This window comes from Pteropus medius, unplaced genomic scaffold (genome assembly GCF_902729225.1).
Source record: "Pteropus medius unplaced genomic scaffold, Ma_sr-lr_union100, whole genome shotgun sequence".
NCBI lineage: Eukaryota > Metazoa > Chordata > Mammalia > Chiroptera > Pteropodidae > Pteropus > Pteropus medius.
Window position 1 is genome coordinate 1,761,221 of NW_024342475.1, and position 8,095 is coordinate 1,769,315.

The 8,095-nt window shown below is 54.0% G+C and overlaps 1 protein-coding gene across 1 annotated transcript in view; it reads right to left on the reverse strand.

The window, feature by feature from the left end:
- The window catches only part of NOVA2 (NOVA alternative splicing regulator 2), a 30,284-nt gene that overhangs the window by 21,902 nt on the left and 287 nt on the right, over positions 1-8,095 (reverse strand). The gene's annotated exons all lie outside the window — the stretch shown is intronic.

Sequence of the window (8,095 nt, forward strand, 5' to 3'; positions counted from 1 at the left end):
CACATACCCTCCCCGGCTTCTCCTGGTCCCACCCCACCCCAGACACGCCTGTGTCACACTCACTGAACTGCTTTCCCTGGATCCACACAGCCTCTCATGGCTCACACCCAGAGCCGGCCCCTTCGGCGTCCCCCACACACCCCCCTGCATGTCACACACACCCTCTCGCTCATGTGTCACACTCTGCCACAGTCCCTTTTGGGGTGACATGCACATATTTTCCCTTGATACACATACCCCTTCAAGGGTATCGAGCATGGAGCCCCCCTCACCTCACCCTGTCTCTTACACACACACACACCCTTTACTGTCATATCCATAATCCCTAATGTCACACATCCAGACCTTACAGCCCCCCCCACATCTATCCCAGCCACACATTCTCCCACCTAGCTTTACACACCCACCCTTAACTCCATCTCACTCAACACACCCACCCAGCCTGCACCCACACACGATCGCGCCCATGGACCACACATGTCTCCCATTGGGACAACGCTTGCTCAGGACATCCCTAGGGAGGGAGGATGGAAAGCTCCGGGGCCACAGGCCTCCTCTACTCCTTCCCCTCCCCCCCCACGCCAGGCAGGACACGCCAGCCTGGGAACTCCCCTGCCCCGAAGGGGTCACATCGCACCTCACCAAGGACACAGACACCCGCCTCAGAGGTGGGACTCACGCCCCATCCCTTGCGCCCCACCAAGATTTCACCACCCCTCCCCCAAACCCTCTCGTCGCAGACAAAGCTCGCAGCCCCGGGCCGCGGCCAGAAGGGGAGGGGATCCGGACCCTCCCCAACTCCCTTCACGGTTCCCAGGTTTAGGGAGCGGCGCCCTTCCCCTCCCTAGAGCCCTTGCACCTGCCGATTGGGGGGAGAGGAGGATGGAGAAAGGCGAGGCCCCCCGCCCGCTCCCCTGCTCCGAGCGCAGCCCTTTCTCACCTCCCGTGTTGCTGCGCTTGGTGCAGACCACCTCGGGGGGCGTTTCGAGGGGCCTCAGGCAGTGGGGAACTGGGCCTCTGGGCCCATGGGGGGGCTCTGGGTGGCTGCTGCGGCGGGTTGGCCGTGGTGGCGGCGGCATGGCGGGTTGCCGTGGCGGCGGCGACGACGCTGGGAGGATGGGCTGGGGTTTATGGCTAAGTATATATTTTATGGGGGCGTATGCTGCTATGTCATGTCATGGAGGCCCGAAAAGGTCACACCGCGCTTTCTATGGGCCATCCCCATGGTCGGGGGACTGTGGACGGGGAGGAGATATAAGGCAGGAGGATGGGGTGAGGGGAACCCCGGAGAGGAAGGAGAGGAGGAGCTGGTTCTGGGGGGCTGACAGGGGCTGGAGAGCGGATGTGAGCAGGATGGGAGGACCAAGGGGGTCTCCGATGGGGCCCGGAGAGAACTGAGGGGTGGGGTCTCTCGCAAGATCAGTGAGCCCGGAGACTGGCCGCTCCACTGGGGGGACAGGACTCCCTTCTTTGCTACCCGGGGCGGAAGGCCGAGCCCCCCAGACCCTGCTGGGGGCGGGGGGCCGGAGGAGCGGGGCCGGAGGTGGGAGGCGGAGGCGGCCGCTAGTGGGGACGCGGGGGGCGGCGGGCGCGGGCGGCAGCGGCGGCAGGGCTGGAGGTGGCTGCTGGCCCGAGCATCTTCTTCCCGGAGGCTCCCACAGCGGCCTGGCCCCGCCCACCCGCGCAAGGCCACGCCCATGTCGGTTAGGGCCACACCCCTCGGAGTCCCATTGGTCTGCCGTTGAAGTATAAACCACGCCCCAACTGTTGACCACGCCCCTCCCGCAGCTGCGAGAGGGACCGAGCTCCCCAAGGCTACAATAAGGACCCTGGGCTCATCCACACTTTCCCTACCCCCTCACCTGTAATGAACGTTTATTGAGCACTTACTACGGTCTAGTTCTAAGTAAGCGCTTCACAAACGTCACCACATTTAATCCCCAGAGCCGCCAACTCTGTGAGGTACTTATCATCCCCATTTTACAGACGAGGAAACTGAGCCTCTGAGATGTGACAGCACTTGGTCGAGATGAGAAATCCCGTGTCACATGTCTCCCACCCCTGACAGCTGGGACGTTTACCCTCAGATCTCGCATCCATCCTTAGAAGAATCAACACAGGATGACTGCAAGGGCTCAGGTGATTGATTCAATGAACACCTGAGTTAAAGCACGTAGCGCTGAGCGTAGGACCCAACTGGTGCTCAATTCAATCAACAGCACTTATGAGCCACCTACTATGTGCCAGGGACTGTTCCAAACACTGGGATACAACAGGGAACGAAATGGTCTTGGCCCTTGAAAAGGACTACCACTCATGTCATTAGCAAAACCTAATTTTCGGATGACGCAGTGGAGGCCTGGGAGCACGGAGTGTGGCTTGTCCAAAGGCCCGCAGACAGACAGAGGGAAAGCTAGGGTTTGAACGCAGGATAAGCTTAATTTCAGAGCCCGAAGTCATTGGAAGAAGAGGGCCCTTCTTTGGAATTGATCACTGCTAATATTCAATATTCTCTGATACGTGAATCTTCTTCTCTCTGGATTCCTGGTCTCCAAGGGTTCTTTCCCTCCCAGGTCTTCTGGAGACAAGATTAGGCTCAGAGGAGGCCTGGATGGGGGTGATTGTGGCAGCTAGGGGCCCGTCCCTCTGCTCTATCCCATTGCAGCTCCTTCTTTGCCATGCTCCCAGGTCCCTAGGATGGGCAGGGTAGCAGATGGCCTGGGGTGGATGGGGTGGCTGCCCATCTGTCCCCTCCCCCCTCATTGTCCCTGGAGCCAAGGGGGATGGTAGGGGGCTGTGGTCCACTGCAGTCTGGATCCTCCCCCTCCATCTTCCTGGAGGGAGCTGAGGAGCTGGTTGCCATGGAGATGAGGAAGAGGCGAGAGGGATGCAGGGAGATACTGGGGTCAGGCAGAGATCCACACCTTAGACCCTTTGAGTCACATATGCTCACACGACACAGGTGCACATCCCAACATCTGTGGAGATGGGCATAAAGTCTCCCATCCCCAGTCGCACAGGGCCTCATGCAGACACACAGGTACACATTCAACAGTTTCACACAGGCACACTCGATGCATGAAGATGACTCATGGGGGAATAGGCGCGCACACACGCGCGCACACACACACACCCATAATGCATAATGTACATTCAGTCATGTGGAGCCAAAGCCACTCCACGGGCTCACGCACACAAATAGACACACACACCTCTAACATCCGTGTATATCCCAGATGCATATCCTCAGAGCCAAAACAACTCCACACTTGGCCACACACACCCTGAGAAGTTACCAGTACATGATCACAGCCACAAGACAAACACCTATGTTACATAAGGCATACATGTTAGTGACGTGTGAGATACAGACAGCCAAACAGACTCAATCGTGCCTTCCACACAGATTGGGCAGTCACACACATTGACATACGTGGCCCATGTAGTCTAACGCACACAACACATGAGACCTCACAGGCTACTCAGCGACATCACAACACGCGTGGAGTCCTGCATGCTGCTCGGCCCCCACCGCCAAGTCATGCCTGCAGCCCCAGCTTCACACGCCCCCCCTCGTTTGGACACACACAACAGCATGGTCGGTCACGCACTCACACTCACAGACAAACACAAACCTCCTCCTAGATATTTTTAAACCCAGGCTAGTTCTGCTGCTATGGCAACCACCCCAAACCCATTGCCATAGCAACCCAACGTCAGCTTTCCAAGCACCAAATCCTGGGGGATTGCAGGGCCCCAATCAGAGGCCGGTGGAGGGGGCTGCTGCATTCTCTGCCATCATCCGTGCCACCCCGGTACTCCCACCCTAGAGCCTTCAGGGGAGCAGCCACCCGAGACTGGGCAGGGGCCGGATCCAGGGACACCATCAGGCCGGGCAGGGGCAAGGGCAGGCCTCTACTTGGTTTTCCTTCCTGCCCATCAGAGAGCTTCATGCAGGGGCTAATGGGACAAAGGTCAGCCTGCATCTGGACACACACAAGCCTGGGTTCAAATCCTGACTCTGCCATTTACATGCTATGTGACTTCAGCATGTCTTTATCCTCTCTGAGACTTACGTTCCTTAATCTGGAAAATGTTGCTGCTGTTGCTGTCAAGCACTAACTTCCCAAAGGACTATTGTGACTCGGTGGTGAAAAGCCCAGGCCGACCTGCATCCATCCAAATTCCCGCCCTTCCACTTTCTAGCTGCATGAACTCAGGAAAAGGCCTTCCCTTCTTTGCAACAAAGTCGGGAGGCAAAGAGTAGCCCAATTATACAGGGCCGCTGGGAAGAGTCCCAGCAGAGGGGCGTGGCCACTGACGTTAAGACCCGCACTGTATTCCAACTTATTTAAATCTTAAGCATGGCCCGAGGGGTCGGTACTATTATTATTCTTGTTTTGCAGAAGAGGTAACTGAGGTTTACAGAGCTGGACTGGGATCACACACAGCTACACAGTTTTGAAGCATGAAATTTGAACCCTAAGACATGTCCTTAGCCATTTCTCTCTCCTGCCTCTCAAAGACAGGAGCTTGGAGAAGGGTGGTAGAATGGTGGATTCTAGGAAATGTTTTCCAGCCTTAGTTTTCTAGCCTGCAAAATGGGAGTTCAAATGGTCTTGCCAGCTGCAGTGTTGGAGGATCTATGAGGTAGCTTGCACCTGGAGGCTTTGAGGACAGGCTGGCACACCAAGGCAGATTGGGAGGGGGTGGGAGAGTGGGCAGGTGGGTAGGCAAAAGAGGGTGGGGACTGGCTGGGGCTCAAGCCCTGCTTTTCTCTTTCCCAGCCCTGTGACTTCAGGGATGAGCTTTGTCTAATCTGAGCCTCAGTCTTCCCATCTGTCACCTGGGAATCATAATGGTGTGGTGAGGAGTCCAAGAGCTAAAGTAGGTAAAACCACTTGGCACGGGTCCCGGCGAAGAGCTGATACTAATATCATCCATCCCATCTGTACATAGGATTTAGGAAAGGCAGGACTGTGTTGTGCATGGTTTTGCAAATGTTTTTGATCCATAGTAAGAAATACACTTAATCATGATTCAATGCATATGGCGCCGTGCAAGAAAAGTTTCATAAAATCAGACTTCACCTACACCTCTGTCTGTCCTATAGTATGTCTAAACTATAAGCACAGACTCTGCTTTGCTCTATTCTATTGAAAAACGCTGGTTGATTTCACAGTCCACTAGCCAGTCGTGACGATCGGTATGAAAAATCCTGAGGTGGTAGCTACAAGACGGAATCCCAGAATTTCTGGTAGATTTTAAGTAGGGGGGGGTGACATGGGCACCAGAGGGGCGATGGAGGGGAAGGGGCCAGACGGGCTGGGATGGAAACAGAAGACTCCAGGGAAGAGGGGGTTCTTTGCCTGGACCCCAGTAGAGGCAGGGGAGTTGGAAAGATGTAGTCAGAAGCCAATACAAAGCAGTTAACACAGTGCATCACACACGATATATAGTGGGTTATGAGTATCGACCCTGAAGATAGATTCTCACTCATCCACCTGACAAAATTTGAGCACTTACTATATAACAGTGAACAAAACAGACATAAATTCCTGACCTCGTGAGCTCACATTCTAGGCAGATAGACAATAAACAAGGAAAAGAAGTAAAATATATATTGTGTCAGGTGACGATAAATGCCATGGAGAAAAATACGTCAGGGAAGGGGATGAGGGGTCCAGGTGCAGGGGGCAAGGGAGGGGCTGCAGTTTTAAACAGAGTGGACAGGGAAGGCCTCACTGAGGAGGTGACATTTGAGCAGAAGAACTGAAGGAGGTGAGGGAGTGAGCCATGTGGATCTCTGTGGGTAGAGGGGTCCAGGCGGGCAGAGGGAAGAGCAGGTGCAAAGTCCTTGAGGCAGGAGCACACCTGACACGTTGGAGAAAGGAGGAGGAGACCAGGGAAGCTGGAGAGTGGGAGGGATGAGGCCAGAGAGTTAGGGAGGGAGCCGACTGTGTCTGCCTTGGGGGCCACAGGAAAAACATAGCTTTGACTCTGAGTGGGATGGGACCAGAGAAGAATTTCGAGGTGATTAACGTTTTATCACGAGACCCTTCTGGTTGAGTGTGAAAAATACTATGTCAGGGGAAGAAGTGAGGAGCTCAGTGAGGTGATCATGACAATCCAGGTGAGGGGGTGCGATGGCTGGATCTGGGTGAGAGACAGCAGGGGAGGCGGGAAGACATCACTGGGGTCCTGATTCTCTCATGTGACTTTGGGCAAATGATTTCCCCAGTCTTGAACCTCGGTTTCCCCATTTACAAATGGGGTGATAATAAAACACCCACCTCTCAGAGCTCCTGGCTTGTCTCAGTGTGAGAGTTGAGATAGAGCCCTCGGCACAGACTGCGTGCTCAGCAAACACTGCCTGTCATTGTCACTGATATTATCCCCCAGGTTCCCAGACCACGGAAAGTCTGTGTTCTGTCCAGTAGGGCAAGGATGGGCTTCGGGCAGGAGACGAAGAGAGAGGAGTTTTGACTTTGCACGGTGATTGTGTGCTTACCTGATGCTGGGGACATGTGAGTCAGAGAATCTAGGAGTGAGACTCCATGAGCTGAGAGGGTCTTCAGGGTTTTTTTGCTGTTGTTATGGTTCCTACCAGCCTCTTTGTAGCGTGGGGAAATGGAGGTCCAGAATGGTTTTAGCGTGCCCGCGAGCCTGCAGTGAGGTGGGGGCCGAGCCAGGGCTGGAATCCGTCCTGTCCACTGTCTCTCAGCCCTGTGCGCCCAGTCCTGGCTGCCTCCTCAGTGATTATGGCAACTGGCTGCCTCCCCTCCCCCCAGACTCAACATCTTCCTATGACTTCCTACTGCCTCTGGGATAAATTCCAAACTCTCCCAGTTGCTCAGGCCAAAAACCTTGCATTCGCCCTTGACACCCCCTTCCTTCCCTTACACCCACATGTCATCCATCAGAAATCTCTTCTGCTGCACCTTGAGATTCTGAATCTGACCCTACCCCGCCACCTCTATCGATGCCACCAAGGTCCAGGCCGCCAGCAGCTCCCCGCTGGATTCTCACAGGAGCCTCTTCTCTGGCCCCCATCCCCAGCCTTCCACCCCTACCTAGCCTTTCAACAACCAGAGTCGTTCTTTTAAAAAGCAAGTCGGATCCTACACTGTGCTGCATGCAAGAGAATTTTTTTTCTTAAAAAAAGGGATTTCTGTAAGAACACTGGGGAACGATGTAGATTCCTCGCATCTCTCCATAGGGGGTGGCTTTACGAATATTATGAATGGGGACACAGAGGCATGAGGAAAATTAAGTCACTTGTGACAGAGCTGGGATTTGAACTCTAGCAGCCTGGCTTCAGAAGCTACCCCCTTAACAATTTCGTCACACTGCCACCGTTTCTTACTTTTTCCTCTCTTCTCTGCCAGCACTTCCAAGCTTCCGCACTCCCCTTCGCCCCTCCCCCACCACCATTCCCCCTCCTGGGAAATCTGGATGCTTCTCTAGCCTAGAACCACAGTGCCTAGGCTTCAACCGACTCTATGCAATCATCTCTGGTTGAATTTAATTTTAGTAACTTTCCCCCTTCCTCTGCCACCTCCCATAGGCACCCACTCTAGGGTGCTGAATTTTTGGCCTTCAGTCTTTCTTCTATCCTTTCAGTAAAATCCATCCACATCCTTAAAGTTAATTTTGTTATATGTGTGTCTTAAACTTGCAAAAATGCCGCTGAGCTATAAACTCATCTTTCTTTCGTTGTGCTTTCTGAGAGCTCTCTTTGCGGCTGTGCTTATTTCTAGCTCGTGCTGAGCGAATCTACAGACCCGTGGAGAGGCTGCCTGCGTTTAAGTCCCAGTCTGGCTGCTCACTAGCTGGATGACCTGGAGCGAGTTACTTAACCTCTCTGGGCTCTCGTTTCTCCATTTGTAAAAGGGATGTTGTTAAATAACGGTATCTTTCTCATAGGGTCATTGCAAGTGGGCATCTTAAAGTGTTTAGCATCAAGCCCTTACTAAGCATTCATGTTAAGCTTCTTCTTTTATACGCTGTGTGGTATTCCGTTATGTATTTCACATTCCGCTTCTCCAGCTCTGTTAATGGCCGTCAAATTCCTTCCAACCCTTTGCTACCCAAA